Genomic DNA, 16,522 nt, shown 5'->3' on the forward strand with positions numbered 1-16,522 from the left:
TTGACGTGTACCTATGATGAAAATTACAGGCCTCTCTCATCTTTTTAAGTGGGAGAACTTGCACAATTGGTGGCTGACTAAATACTTTTTTTCCCCACTGTAGTTGGAGCATTGAATGTCATGCTAACTGCCTTAAGACTGCCTGTTCCCATTCTGTTCCCAGTCAGGTCATTGAGTCTACCCCCCCAGATTTGTCCCTGGTTCCTGAAACATATCACGATTTGGGGGAAGTGTTCAGTGAGCAGAAGGCTCTGTCACTTCCTCCCCACCGACCATATGATTGTGCCATTAACCTGTTCCCTGGAGCTGCCTATCCCAAGGGACGGTTATACAGTATCTCTCGACCTGAACGTGAAGCTTTGGAGACCTACATAAAGGAGTCTCTAGCTGCTGGTCTCATTCGTCCCTCGTCATCAACCCTGGGGGCAGGATTCTTTTTTGTGAGTAAGAAGGATGGCTCTCTTCGACCTTGTATTGATTATCGGGGTTTGAATGATATTACGGTCAAGAACAAGTATCCCCTGCCCTTGATGAGCTCAGCTTTCGACTCCTTACAGGGTGCTACTGTGTTCACCAAGCTGGATCTACGCAATGCGTATCATCTGGTCCGGATCAGAGAGGGGGACGAGTGGTTGACTGGTTTCAATACACTGATGGGTCATTTTGAGTATCAGGTGATGCCGTTTGGACTGACCAATGCTCCAGCAGTGTTCCAGAGTATGGTGAATGACGTCCTGAGAGATATGATCGGTCTTTTTGTGTTCGTGTACCTGGATGACATTCTTATCTTCTCTAAGGAGCTTTCCAGCCACGTCAAGCATGTCAAGCAGGTTCTGCAGCGATTGTTGGAGAACCGCCTGTTTGTGAAGGCAGAGAAGTGTGAATTTCACGCCCACACTACATCCTTCCTCGGGTACATCATCTCCAGGGGAGAGATTAGGATGGATCAAGAGAAGGTTAGGGCGGTTCTGGATTGGGCCCAGCCCGGTACGAGATTGCAGCTCCAGAGGTTTCTGGGGTTTGCGAATTTCTATCGTAGATTTATCCGTGATTACAGCCGTGTGGCCGCTCCATTAACTGCCCTGACTTCTAGTACCAGAACCTTGAGTTGGAATCCTGAGGCAGACCGAACATTTCTGGATTACTCACCTCCGTTTATTCTGTCTACAGTCATTTTCCCGGAACATTCACCCCACCCCTGTCTGGTCGTCGTGGCTTCTGTGACACCATTGGATCTGCCTATCCACTCCCACCAACTCACCTCCGCTGCCCGCTCTGTCTCCTGGATTATTCTGTTTACACATTTGAGTCTGTAAATAAATATTCACCTTCGTTCTACTCACCTTGTCCTGGTCTGCTTCTGGGTTCTGCTTTAGAGAATCGTGACACAGTGGTCAGGTATTCTGCCACTGTGTACTCTCTGTTTAGAGCCAAATTGCACTCTAGTTTGCTCTGTTTTTTTGTTAATTCTTTCCAATGTGTCAAGTAATTATCTTTTTGTTTTCTCATGATTTGGTTGGGTCTAATTGTGTTGTTGTTGTCCTGGGGCTCTGTGGGCTCTGTTTGCGTTTGTGAACAGATACCCAGGACCAGCTTACTTAGGGGACTATTTTCCAAGTTCATCTCTCTGTAGGTGATGGCTTTGTTATGTAACGTTTGGGAATCGCTTCCTTTTAAGTGGTTATAGAATTTAACGGCTCTTTTCTGGATTTTGATAATTAGCGGGTATCGGCCTAATTCTGCTCTGCATGCATTATTTGGGGATTTTTGTTGTACACAGAGGATATTTTTGCAGAATTCTGCATGCAGAGTCTCAATTTGGTGTTTGTCCCATTTTGTGAATTCTTGGTTGGTGAGCGGACCCCAGACCTCACAACCATAAAGGGCAATGGGTTCTATAACTGATTCAAGTATTTTTAGCCAGATCCTAATTGGTATGTCAAATTGTATGTTCCTTTTGATGGCATAGAAGGCCCTTCTTACCTTGTCTCTCAGATTGTTCACAGCTTTGTGGAAGTTACCTGTGGCGCTGATGTTTAGGCCGAGGTATGTATAGTTTTTTGTGTGCTCTAGGGCAACGGTGTCTAGATGGAATTTGTATTTGTGGTCCTGGCAACTCTACCTTTTTTGGAACACCATTATTTATGTCTTACCAAGATTTACTCTCAGGGCCCAGGTCTGACAGAATCTGTGCAGAAGATCTAGGTGCTGCTGTAGGCCCTCCTTGGTTGGTGACAGAAGCACCAGATCATCAGCAAACAGTAGACATTTGACTTCAGATTCTAGTAGGGTGAGGCCAGGTGCTGCAGACTGTTCTAGTGCCCTCGCCAATTCATTGATATATATGTTGAAGAGGGTGGGGCTTAAACTGCATCCCTGTCTCACCTCACGGCCCTGTGGAAAGAAATGTGTGTGTTTTTTGCCAATTTTAACCGCACACTTGTTGTTTGTGTACATGGATTTTATAATGTCGTATGTTTTTCCCTCAACCCCTCTTTCCATCAATTTGTATAGCAGACCCTCAGACCATGTAAGACTTTGCCTTTGTTTTGGTTTGTTTGTTTGTCAATTAGGGTGTGCAGGGTGAATACATGGTCTGTCGTACGGTAATTTGGTAAAAAGCCAATTTGACATTTGCTCAGTATATTGTTTTCACTGAGGAAATGAACTAGTCTGCTGTTAATGATAATGCAGAGGATTTTCCCAAGGTTGCTGTTGATATCCCACGGTAGTTATTGGGGTCAAATTTGTCTCCACTTTTGTGGATTGGGGTGATCAGTCCTTGGTTCCAAATATTGGGGAAGATGCCAGAGCTAAGGATTATGTTAAAGAGTTTAAGTATAGCCAATTGGAATTTGTGGTCTGTATATTTTATCATTTCATTGAGGATGCCATCAACACCACAGGCCTTTTTGGGTTGGAGGGTTTGTATTGTGTCCTGTAGTTCATTCAATGTAATTGGAGAATCCAGTGGGTTCTGGTAGTCTTTAATAGTTGATTCTAAGATTTGCATTTGATCATGTATATTTTTTTGCTGTTTGTTCTTTGTTATAGGCCAAAAAGATTGGAGAAGTGGTGTACCCATACATCTCCGTTTAGGATAGATAGCTCTTCGTGTTGTTGTTTGTTTAGTGTTTTCAATTTTTTTTTGTCCAGGAAGTTGTCTAAAAGGATGGAATTTGTTGTTGCCTAATAGTTTTTTGGTAGGTTTCGACACTACTTTCCTTCCATCTATAGCATTTCTTAATATTATTCAGTTCCTTTGGCTTTGATGCCTCATGATTGAGTAGATTGTGATTTTGCTGTGATCTGATAGGGGTGTCAGTGGGCTGACTGTGAACGCTCTGAGAGACTCTGGGTTGAGGTCAGTGATAAAGTAGTCTTCAGTACTACTGCCAAGAGATGAGCTATAGGTGTACCTAGCATAGGAGTCCCCTCGAAGCCTACCATTGACTATGTACATACCCACTGTGCGACAGAGCTGCAGGAGTTGTGACCCGTGTTTGTTGGTTATGTTGTCGTAGTTGTGCCTAGGGGGGCATATGGGGGAGGGAATGCTGTCACCTCCAGGTAGGTGTTTGTCCCCCTGTGTGCTGAGGGTGTCAGGTTCTTGTCCAGTTCTGGCATTTAGGTCACCACAGACTAGTACATGTCCCTGGGTCTGGAAATGATTGATTTCCCCCTCCAGGATGGAGAAGCTGTCTTCATTAAAGTATGGGGATTCTAGTGGGGGGATATATGTAGCACACAGGAGGACATTTTTCTCTGAGATAATTTCCTTTTGAATTTCAAGCCAAATGTAAAATGTTCCTGTTTTGATTAATTTAATAGAGTGAGTTAGGTCTGCTCTATACCAAATTAGCATACACCCTGAGTCCCTTCCCTGTTTCACACCTGGTAGTTTGGTGGATGGGACTACCAGCTCTCTGTAACCTAGAGGGCAACCAGTGGGTCCGTCTCCTCTATACCATGTTTCTTGTAGGATGACAATGTCTGTATTTCCGATTTCTTTGGTGAAGTCTAGGTTCCTGCTCTTTAGGCCAAAGGCAGATGACCTCAGGCCTTGGATATTCCAGGATGAAATAGGGAAGGCTTTGTGTTCCATAAAGTGTCTAACGTTGTTGGTCGTGCCTCTCTCTCTACCCTCCCTTCTCCCCTCTCCTCTTACCATTTCACACCTCTTCCCTTCTCACCCCTCTCCCCTCCTCTCCTCTCCCCTCTCCATTCTCCCCTTCTCCCCTCCCTGTGACTCCTCCTTTGGGGTCCACTCAATGCTGAAATGGTGACATCTCTGAACCCCCCACTCTCACAGTGGTAGGCTCTCACTGGAAGGTACTCCAATACCTTCCACACAGCCTTCTTACAACCTCTGGACATTAATAACATGGGGGAAATTAATGCGTGCCATCCCGGAGAAAGGTATTTGCTGAAGGACAGGACGGCCTGTAATGAATTAATAGGGATTGACCTTACGTCGTCAACTGGTGCCAAGCCTCCACGGTCTGCCTGACATTAATCTCCAAAGGATTGAACCTTATTGGGGAGTGGTTTTTAAATGTAATACATCATCCATCTTCATCACTGCTAAGAATAATATAGCTGGCACTATACTGAATATAATGCACCTGCTTCATCAAATCCTAAGGGACATCTTTTAGCACTCCTCCATCCATTTATCTGGAGGGTTTGGCATGTGGCCGTGACCGTGGCCAGGACAGTGCCTTCAAAAAGCGATTGGCTGAGGAACACTTTTTACACCCCTCCTCCCATTCCCCTTCTCACACTTGCTTTTGACTGATGTGTTTATATGCACCTCTGAAAAGGAAAGGAGTCTGTCATTCCCCCTCCATTTCCACTGAGAAAAGATTCCTCAGGGACTCTGGCCTTTGTTAAACCAATCCAGCAACATTATTACATAAGTAGCAAAAGCACTAAACTGGAACATTCAGGAGTCATTCCGCTCCTTATTAATCACCCCACTAATTCCAATCACATGAAATACAGGCTTAAACCGGTGAGTGGGTGAGTTTGACAAATGCAGAGGTTGGTTTGAGAGCCAAACTTGCATAAGCTCACTTACTAAGCAAGGATATTTCTCTGGTACATTTAACGACAGTGGTATGTTTTATGGCTCCAGTCCATGGCCAGTCTGTGGCTAAAGTCTGGGGAAGATCAGCTCTGAGTTCTCTCACAATGATTAAGCAGCTTAAACTAAGTTGTCAAAAATTGACCATAGTCTGCAGAACTGCTTATAGTACAGCGCAACCTCCTGAAATGCCTCATTATATAAAACATTGTCAATCAACACTGAATAATCCGCCATAATAATCCACCAATAATAAGATAACAAGTCTTAGAGTGGCAAACAAACACTTGAAGAGGTTGACCTAGGACCTAATTCTGATGAAAGAAATACCAGTAGTTTTAAAACCTCAGAGAACGTTGGAGAAAATAGAAGGTTGGTGTATTTTTGTTCAACCTTAGTTTCAGTGATGGTTGAAATGTGGTCCCTGAGAACCAAAAATCTATCCAATCTCTATGTTTATTTGTAAACTGACTAGGAATATAAAACCATTGCAGGTATAAAACCATGGTTATGGACTGGTAGTGTTCACATTTACAAAAACTAGCACTCCTTGCTCTAAAGTCATATTATGGCTGTGCTTTGCTCTACATAATAATCCAGGATATGTGACAGACAGGTGAAGGGAATTAGCCATGCAATGTGAAATGTTATATATCCATTCCAGTAAGCATGACGCTGAATGATGGGGGTATTTCGGCAGCCTGTTTGTGTTCATGAAGCTCATGAAGCTTACAGCAATCAAGACTTGGATCACTTCCACCTCAGCCACAGCTATTATGGAATGTCATGGATTGTTGAAATGGTCACTTTCCATTTTTTCCCCCACAGGTTATCCATTTGTTATTCCCCTTTTAACGTCTTGGATAACCTTCACACAGTTTGTTTCATTTATCAATGGTAATATGTCAACTGTGAAAGGGTATTGTCACAATTATTTTTTCCCACAGAGCGTATGACGTGGCATATTTTGCTTATTGAAAAGACTACTTCTTTTAGCACTCTTCATGTAACATTAATGTATACTCTATACAGGTACTTATTGTATACTGTATCATATTTTTATTACACCTTGTATGCTTGCCATATTCATCCTTTAATTAATAGTTACACAGTGCAATAATGCATTTTAATGTCACATTGTTAATGTTTTCTTGTTCAATAGTATAATAAAGGGTTCACCCATCAAAAAAGATCCCATATTTTGTATATTTTTGTCTTTCCACCCTTGCTTGGATTGTACTGCAGTGTTAAATTCTATACTGTATTTGACAGATAAAACAAATGGAGCCACATACAGTGCATTCGGAAAGTATTCAGACCCCTGACTTTTTCCACATTTTGTTCCGTTACAGCCTTATTCTAAAATTGATTAAATCGTTTTTTTCCCTCATCATTCTACACACAATACCCCATAATGACAAAACAAAAACAGGTTTTTAGAAATATTTGTAAATGTATTAAAAATAGAAAAATTAACTATCACATTTACATAAGTATTTAGACCCTTTACTCAGTACTTTGTTGTTGAAGCACCTTTGGCAGCGATTAAAGCCTTGAGTCTTCTTGGGTATGACGGTACAAGCTTGGCACACCTGTATTTGGGGAGTTTTTCCCATTCTTCTCTGCATATCCTCTCAAGCTCTGTCAGGTTGGATGGGGAGTGTTGCTGCACAGCTATTTTCAGGTCTCTCCAGAGATGTTAGATTGGGTTCAAGTCAGGGCTCTGGCTGGGCCACTCAAGGACATTCAGAGACTTGTCCCGAAGCCACTCCTGCGTTGTCTTGGCTGTGTGCTTAGGGTCGTTGTCCTGTTGGAAGGTGAACCTTCGCCCCAGTCTGAGGTCCTGAGCACACTGGAGTAGGTTTTCATCAAGGGTCTCTCTGTACTTTGCTCCATACATCTTTGCCTCGATCCTGACTAGTCTCCCAGTCCCTGACGCTGAATAACATCCCTACAGCATGATGCTGCCACCACCATGCTTCACCGAGGGATGGTGCCAGGTTTCCTCCAGATGTGACACTTGGCATTCAGGCCAAAGAGTTCAATCTTGGTTTCATCAGACCAGAGAATCTTGTTTCTCATGGTCTGAGAGTCTTTAGGTGCCTTTTGGCAAACTCCAAGCAGGGTCTCCTGTGCCTTTTACTGAGGAGTGGCTTCAGTCTGGTCACTCTACCATAAAGACCTGATTGGTGGAGTGCTGCAGAGATGGTTGTCCTTCTGGAAGGTATTCCCATCTCCACAGAGGAACTCTAGATCTCTGTCAGAGTGACCATTGGGTTCTTGGTCACCTCACTGACCAAGGCCCTTCTCCCCCGATTGCTCAGTTTGGCTGGGCGCCCATCTCAAGGAGAGTCTTGGTGGTTCCAATCTTCTTCCATTTAAGAATGATGGAGGCCACTGTGTTCTTGGGGACCTTCAATGCTGCATAAATGTTTTGGTACCCTTCCCCAGATCTGTGCCTTGACACAATCCTGTCTCTAAGCTCTACGGACAATTCCTTCGACCTCATGGCTTGGTTTTTGCTCTGACATGCACTGTCAACTGTGTGACCTTATATAGACATATGTGCCTTGCCAAATCATGTCCAATCAATTGAATTTACCACAGGTGGACTCCAATCAAGTTGTAGAAACATCTCAAGGATGATCAATGGAAACAGGATGCACCTGAGCTCAATTTCGAGTCTCATAGCAAAGGGTCTGAATACTTATGTAAATAAGGTATTTAAAAATATATATATATATACATTTGCTCAAATTTCTAAAAACCTGTTTTCACTTTGTCATTATGGGGTATTGTGTGTAGATTGCTGAGAATATTTATTTATTTAATCCATTTTAGAATAAGGCTGTAACGTAACAAAATGTGGAAAAATTCAAGGGTTCTGAATACTTTCTGAATGCACTGGAAAAGCCTCATAATCTATGTCCGTTTCTCTTTCTTATTCTCTCTCTCTCATCTTCTGAGAGACATTGTGAGTGATATGGATCAGATTGGAAATTAGATCATTTGTGTTTTGATTATCAAATGAAGAGTACATAGCGTTAGCACCTGGCTGAGATGAGACATTCATATGGATGATGATAAAACATTTTGCTTTGTTGTTAGCCTAGAGAGGTCATACTCCTTCTCCATCTCATGCAGCCAATCACGATTCATCATGGCACAGCAATGCACTCGAGACAACAGAGACAGAGCTGTTTTCCATGTTTGTTTCTTGGAATAAGTGATTTCTTATTGTTTTTATATTGCACAATGGAATTGTTGTCATACTGGAATTGTTGGCCATCCCAACAAACCATAGTAAACCTACAAACCATGTACAGACTTGTATTTGCCTAAGCTGTCACTTGTCAAGAACACATGATTTAAGATATTATTCACCAAAATTATTGACCAACTACTTTTAACGGGACATTTCTTAGTCTTCACAGACTACTAGTTGACAAAGATTTCACATACATCCATACTAAGTCTATAGAAATTGGATTATGCTACATACTGTGCCTGTGAGAAATTGCTTTTCAAAACTGGTTGATGTTGATTCGAACATAACACATGCAGTATATTTATCCAGCCACGTCTATCACAGGTGTGCATACATCTTGTCACAGCTCTGTGTAGCGCTTTTGCTCTGTCTTTGCACTCTCTTCAGTCAGAATCTTCTTGTGGCCATCTCTTTGGTTTTTATTGGCACAGTGTGTAAAAATGTCAATAGTGTGAGTGTGTCACGAGTTACAAAGCCAGAACCCAGAAGCAGACCAGGACAAGGTAAGTTGAAACGAAGGTGAGTGTTTATTTACAAATTCAAGAGTGATGCTGAATAATCCAGGGAACAGAGCGGGCGGCGTTGATTAGTTGTTGGGGGTGCAGTGGTTGATCCCATCATGGCTCGGCAGCCGCCGACCACCAGGCAGAGGTTGGATGAAGGTTCCGGACGAGTGATGTTCATGGCTAACGATCCGGCAGGGAATGGATGTTAGGCCAGAGCCTAAGAAGGGTGATGATCAGGACCAGGTGTGCAGATTGCTGATGGGATGCAGGTGCGGAAATCAAGAGAGCTCCCCGGAGCGTTCCAGAACCCTCGGGAAACTGGAGATCCCGAGCAGAAAAACTAGTCCACAGACAGGACCCGACTCAGACTGCCGGGATCGTTACAGAGTGAGAGTCTATGGTGAACTGTGCCAAGCACCTGTCTCTGAACTCAATGTCCCTCAATGTTGTGAAATGGTTATCCTTGTGGAAGGTGAACCCTTGAAAACTATATGCTGCCATAAGTCTGCAGGATAAAATCTATCACTCCTCTCACAGCCCTAAGGCTAAACAAGGATTAGACTGAAAACTATTAAACTGGGCTCTGGATTCTGTAGGCCCACAGTATGCTATTTTGATAGCCTAGGACACTGTTTTTTCTGCAATCTGAGAACGTGGTACAGTTGTGCTTTATTGACTATGGCCATGTCTGAAATCTGGCTTGCGTACAACTTACTTAAACGTACTTAAACTGCATACTGTTTACTAATTGTACTACATACTATTTAGAACGTACTGTTGAGTACAAAAGTATGCAGTAAGCAACAAATATCAACATACTACTCATTCATACTGAAAAGGTGTCATCGAATGTGCAATCGTGCTTGTTCCCCACCATTCGTTCATTTTTGTAGAGCGCATCCCCTATTCTGATGATCAGCTGTTGTTGAACACACGTCCCACTGGGCACAGATGTCAATTCAACATTTAGTTTTGATTTACATTTGGTTAAATTGTCAGCTAAAGTGAATTCAATGTGAAATCAACTAATAAATTCACCATGTCATTGGATTTAGGTAAAAAAGTTAGGCGAAAAAATACGAAATTCTCTTACGTTGATGACTTTTTTCAAATCCAATCAGTTTTCCACGTTGATTCAACATTATCACATTACATTTTTTTGTTGAAATGCCGTGGAAATAACATTGATTCAACCAGTTTTATTCCCAGTGAGGTGGGTGTGGAAAGACGATTCTCTTCCTCAATAGTCAAGTCAAATCAAATCAAATGGTATTTGTCTCATGCGTTGAATACAGGTGTAGACTTTACAGTGAAATGCTTACTAATGAGGCCTTTCCCAACAATGAACAGTTAAAAAGTATTTTCATTTTTTTTGCTAAATAATAGTAACTCAATAAAATAACAATAGGCTATATAAAAGGAGTACCGGTACAAGTCAATGTGCAGGGGTATGAGATAGTTGAGGTAATTGAGGCAATATGTACATGTAGGTCAGGGGAAATATGACTTGGCAATCAGAATAGATAATAAACAGAGTAGCAGCAGCGTATGTGAAGAGTGTGAAAGTGTGTCTATATGTGAGTGTGTGTGTGTGTGGCGTCAATATGCGTGTGTGTGTGTGTTTTGTGTGAGCACGTGTGTGTGTGTGTGTGTGTGTGTGTGTGTGTGTGTGTGTGTGTGTGTGTGTGTGTGTGTGTGTGTGTGTGTGTGTGTGTGTGTGTGTGTGCGTGCGTGTGTTGGAGTGTCAGTGTAGTGTGTGTGTGTGTGTGTGTGCATGCGTGTGTTGGAGTGTCAGTGTAGTATGTGTGAGTGTGTGGGTAGAGTCCAGTGAGTGTGCATAGAGTCAGTGCAAGAATGTCAGTGCAACAAAAAAAATGTGTGCAGCGAAATCTACTAGATGAAATGTCAAAATGAGTATGATATTTAAACAGGAGAATGGCAAGATGACAGCAATCTGTAAGTCATTGAGAGAGGACATCAGTTCTGTATGTGAATCCATGATAACAATGATGGAAAAATCGGATTATCTCGAGGGACAATCAAGGCGGAACAACATTGGACGGAATTGCAGAATCTCCACATGAGACCTGGACGGAGTCTGAGGACAAAGTGAGGGAAATGATCCCAGAGAAACTGAAGATGGACCACAGGAAGATTGAGGTGGAGAGCGCCCACAGGACTGGAAAACCCACCACCGGCCCAGGTGACAGGCCCAAGCCGATAGTGGTCAAGTTTCTGAGGTTCAAGGACAAGGTAGCTGTTCTGGAAAGAGCCAAGAACTTGAGAGGAACGTACATCTTCTTCAACAAGGACTATCCTGAAGCTGTGCGCCAGAAGAGGAAAGAACTTATCCCAGCCATGAAAGCTGCTCGAGCGCGTGGAGACATTGCTTACATCCGCTATGACAGGCTCATTGTCCACCCTCCCTCCCAAAAGCCTGGAAGGGATGAGAGAGCCAAGCCTATGGGTTCATAGCTTCAACCCCACAGCTCACACACACACACACACACACACACACACACACACACACACACACACACACACACACACACACCAACTGATTAATGGACTGCTGAATGTTTGTTTTTTTCTCTTGCTTTGTTTGCTCTTTTCCATATTATGTCTATCTCTAATAAGCTACCCAGGAAAGGGCTGTCAATAGCCCATATGATAATAATAAGATTGTGGGAGCTGTACGGTTACATTTCAGTGCAGCCTTTGATATTATTGACCGTAACCTGTTGTTGAGAAAACGTGTGTGTTATGGCTTTTCAACCTCGGAGCTATCTATCTAATACAACCCATTTTCTTTAATGGAAGCTTCTCTAATGTCAAACATGTAAAGTGTGGTGTACCGCAGGGCAGCTCTCTAGGCCCTCCTCTTTTCTATTTTTACCAATGACCTGTCATTGGCATTAAACAAAGCATGTGTGTCCATGTATGCTGATGATTTAACCATATATGCATCAGCAACCACAGTGAATGAAGGCACTGAAACCCTTAACAAAGAGTTGCAGTTAGTTTTGGAATGGGGTGACCAGTAATAAACTGGTCCTGAACATCTCTAAAACTAAGAGAATTGTATTTTGTACAAATCATTCCCTAAGTTCTAGACCTCAGCTGAATCTGGTAATGAATGGTGTGGCTGTTGAACAAGTCGAGGAGACTAAATTACTTGGTGTTACCTTAGATTGTAAACTGTCATGGTCAAAACATATAGATTAAATGGCTGTAAAGATGGGAAGAGGTCTGTCCGTCATAAAGAGATGCTCTGCTTTGTTGACACCACACTCCACAAAGCAAGTCCTGCAGGCTCTAGTTTTGTCTTATCTTGATTATTGTCCAGTCATATGGTCAAGTGCTGCAAAGAAAGACCTACAGTAGTTAAGCTGCAGATGACCCAGAACAGAGCGGCATGTCTTGCTCTTCATTGTAATCAGAGGGTTAATATTAATACTATGAATGCCAGTCTCTCTTGGCTAAGAGTTGAGGAAAGACTGACGGCATCACTTCTTGTTTTTATAAGAAACATTAATGTGTTGGAAATTCCTAATTGTTTGCATAGTCAACTTATACACAGCACTGACACACACACTTACCCCACCAGATATGCCACCAGGGGTCTTTTCACAGTCCCCAGGTCCAGAACAAATTCGAGTAAATGTACAGTATTATACAGAGCCATGATTGCATGGAAGTACCTTCTATCTCACATAGCAAACCTGGTTTCAAAAAACAAATAAAGCAACACCTCACGGCACAACGCCTCTCCCCCATATGACCTACCTGTTGTGTGTATGTACTGACATGTACAGTGGGGAAAAAAAGTATTTAGTCAGCCACCAATTGTGCAAGTTCTCCCACTTAAAAAGATGAGAGAGGCCTGTAATGTTCATCATAGGTACACGTCAACTATGACAGACAAATTGAGGAAAAAAATTCCAGAAAATCACATTGTAGGATTTTTAATGAATTTATTCGCAAATTATGGTGGAAAATAAGTATTTGGTCACCTACAACCAAGCAAGATTTCTGGCTCTCACAGACCTGTAACTTCTTCTTTAAGAGGCTCCTCTGTCCTCCACTCGTTACCTGTATTAATGGCACCTGTTTGAACTTGTTATCAGTATAAAAGACACCTGTCCACAACCTCAAACAGTCACACTCCAAACTCCACTATGGTCAAGACCAAAGAGCTGTCAAAAGACACCAGAAACAAAATTGTAGACCTGCACCAGGCTGAGAAGACTGAATCTGCAATAGGTAAGCAGCTTGGTTTGAAGAAATCAACTGTGGGAGCAATTATTAGGAAATGGAAGACATACAAGACCACTGATAATCTCCCTCGATATGGGGCTCCACGCAAGATCTCACCCCGTGGGGTCAAAATGATCACAAGAACGGTGAGCAAAAATCCCAGAACCACACGGGGGGACCTAGTGAATGACCTGCAGAGAGCTGGGACCAAAGTAACAAAGCCTACCATCAGTAACACACTACGCCGCCAGGGACTCAAATCCTGCAGTGCAAGACGTGTCCCCCTGCTTAAGCCAGTACATGTCCAGGCCCGTCTGAAGTTTGCTAGAGTGCATTTAGATGATCCAGAAGAGGATTGGGAGAATATCATATGGTCAGATGAAACCAAAATAGAACTTTTTGGTAAAAACTCAAAGAATGCTGAGTTGCATCCAAAGAACACCATACCTACTGTGAAGCATGGGGGTGGAAACATCATGCTTTGGGGCTGTTTTTCTGCAAAGGGACCAGGACGACTGATCCGTGTAAAGGAAAGAATGAATGGGGCCATGTATCGTGAGATTTTGAGTGAAAACCTCCTTCCATCAGCAAGGGCATTGAAGATGAAACGTGGCTGGGTCTTTCAGCATGACAATGATCCCAAACACACCGCCCGGGCAACGAAGGAGTGGCTTCGTAAGAAGCATTTCAAGGTCCTTGAGTGGCCTAGCCAGTCTCCAGATCTCAACCCCATAGAAAATCTTTGGAGGGAGTTCAAAGTCTGTGTTGCCCAGCGACAGCCCCAAAACATCACTGCTCTAGAGGAGATCTGCATGGAGGAATGGGCCAAAATACCAGAAACAGTGTGTGAAAACCTTGTGAAGACTTACAGAAAACGTTTGACCTGTGTCATTGCCAACAAAGGGTATATAACAAAGTATTGAGAAACTTTTGTTATTGACCAAATACTTATTTTCCACCATAATTTGCAAATAAATTCATAACAAATCCTACAATGTGATTTTCAGGAGAAAAAAAATCTCATTTTGTCTGTCATAGTTGACGTGTACCTATGATGAAAATTACAGGCCTCTCTCATCTTTTTAAGTGGGAGAACTTGCACAATTGGTGGCTGACTAAATACTTTTTTTCCCCACTGTATGTGTAACTGATAGATGCACACACGCACGCACACTACATGTTACTGTATTTAAATGTATTTTTCGATATTCGTCGGACCCCAGTAAGACTAGCTCTCGCCATTGGCGTCGGCTAATGGGGATCCTAATAAATCAATCAAATCTAAAGTATACTCGATTTTCTACATTTCATATACTATAAAACTTTTTTTTTTCACTTACTCAAACGGCCTACCATTTAGGACGCAAGTATGGGTATTCAGACACGGCCAATTCCATGAGGAATTTCATCAGTGCAGAACCCTTTAGACTAAATGGATGAATTTCCTGGATTTAGTCGTTATGTTTGTTCTTTTTCCATCTGTGTTGCACATTGAAATCCCATAGGGAAAAGTATGTTTTATTGTTGGCTTAAACACTGTTTTTGGCTAAATCCAACAAGTTGAAGGACCAATCGATATGGCACATCACTTAAAATGATATGAATAAATTTGGCATCCAAATGACATGACACCTTGGGACCGCAACTCGTCACATAGTTTACAGAACTGGTGTATTCCTAATCTATATAGCTACAGCTTCTAACATAAATGCATGGTCTTACCAACACCATCAACAAAGAACAACCAATATTTGCATTGTTTGTAGGTCAGGGGTTATTTAACAGTACAATGGCATTTTGACATGGTAAAACCTGGTAATAAATCTAATTAGAATCTTTGTTTCCATTTGCAGGTATTATTTACTGGTGTTTGTTTGCTTTATCCATGGTTTCTTCCAGGGGACGACATTTTGAAATGTAAACCATTATTTACTGTACAAACAGAGCTTAATCACCATGACAGTTGAGATTCAGGGTCTAGGAAGGTGCTACAGTAAAAAATTTTTGAATATGAGGCATGAAGGGTAGACATGGCTGGGGAGGCACACAGCAGTGCCACTTATTTGTTTCATGCATTGTCCCCCCTGCTTAAGTTTTATCACTGTTTTACTCTGCTCACTGGCTGGTTCCTATAATGGAAACCTCAGGCTCCTCAGTGAGAGAGAAAAGTGAAAGGAAAGGGAGATACCTAGTCAGTTGTACAACTGAATACATTCAGCTGAAATGTGTCTTCCGCATTTAACCCAAGAGGGAGATGCTTTAGTAGTTTTATCTCTATTGTTAAAGGCAGTCAATCATCTGGATTCTGAGGCTCCAAACTAGAGAAGTACTGTATGTGTAATTGGAGAAGAATTGGTTTGTCTTTTTATTTGTCTGAGTTCTACACATTTGAATAAACAGCAGATAGCAACAGTATGTTCTCATGGGCAATTCATAAATTGTGCTTCGTCTGACATTAGGGGTCATGTATGCCATCGTAATGAATAGGGGATGCACTACACTGGATTGCCATTCACGTTGCAACGAGACTCATTGGAAAAATGCCTCCCCTGCTGTGTTCTTACAGCGGGGCGTGAGATAGACACGAGTGACTGTATGCTAATGAGGTTATTGTCACCATCCGTTATGTGTCAGGTGGGATGGGCAGCACTTGAACAAGAGATCCTGAGAAGTGCTTTTCCTATCCAATTTCCTTGAATGGATGTGAATCTAGAACATCTAGAGTCCGTGTTGAGTGTATGGCACTCAATCTCATTTCAAATGAGGCAGTAACGGGAGTTGCTGCTGCTGTTTGCCCTTGCACTTGCCTCAGAGCCCAAACGCTGCGCAGCCAGCAGTGTGAATAATAACCTGCAGCCGACATGCTGTTTTATGGGCGAACAGGGGGCAATTGCCCTACCTTTCCCTTGCCTGTTAAGCGTAATCACTCCTGTACTTCGTTTTGGGACATTTATGAGACAATGACATTGTAGAACCTTGAATAGATTCAGTGAGGATAACAGACACTTAATCATGTAGCCATGTCACATAGACAGAATGTCATTTATTCATCAGATATGATAAATAGATATTCCCTGGATTTCTCATGGGCCAGTGGAATAATCAAGTGGAACATTTCTCAAAGAAAACACCAGAAGAACCATAACCACACACATAAAAGTTGTGTCGACCCCGTGACACGTATGAATATGGAGCTGAATATCCCTCTTTGTGTGGTGCATCTAAACATTACTTAGCACAGTGACTTAACGCTGGCCCTTTAAATAGTGGTGACCTCAATTAATCTCATCATAACTCAGTTTAAATACATTTGAATAACAGATGTATTTATTTTCCTAAGAGGCACTGATGATGACTGTCACGCCCTGGCTCTGGGGACACTGTTATGTTGAGCCAGGGTGTGTA

This window comes from Coregonus clupeaformis, chromosome 6, assembly GCF_020615455.1.
Source record: "Coregonus clupeaformis isolate EN_2021a chromosome 6, ASM2061545v1, whole genome shotgun sequence".
NCBI lineage: Eukaryota > Metazoa > Chordata > Actinopteri > Salmoniformes > Salmonidae > Coregonus > Coregonus clupeaformis.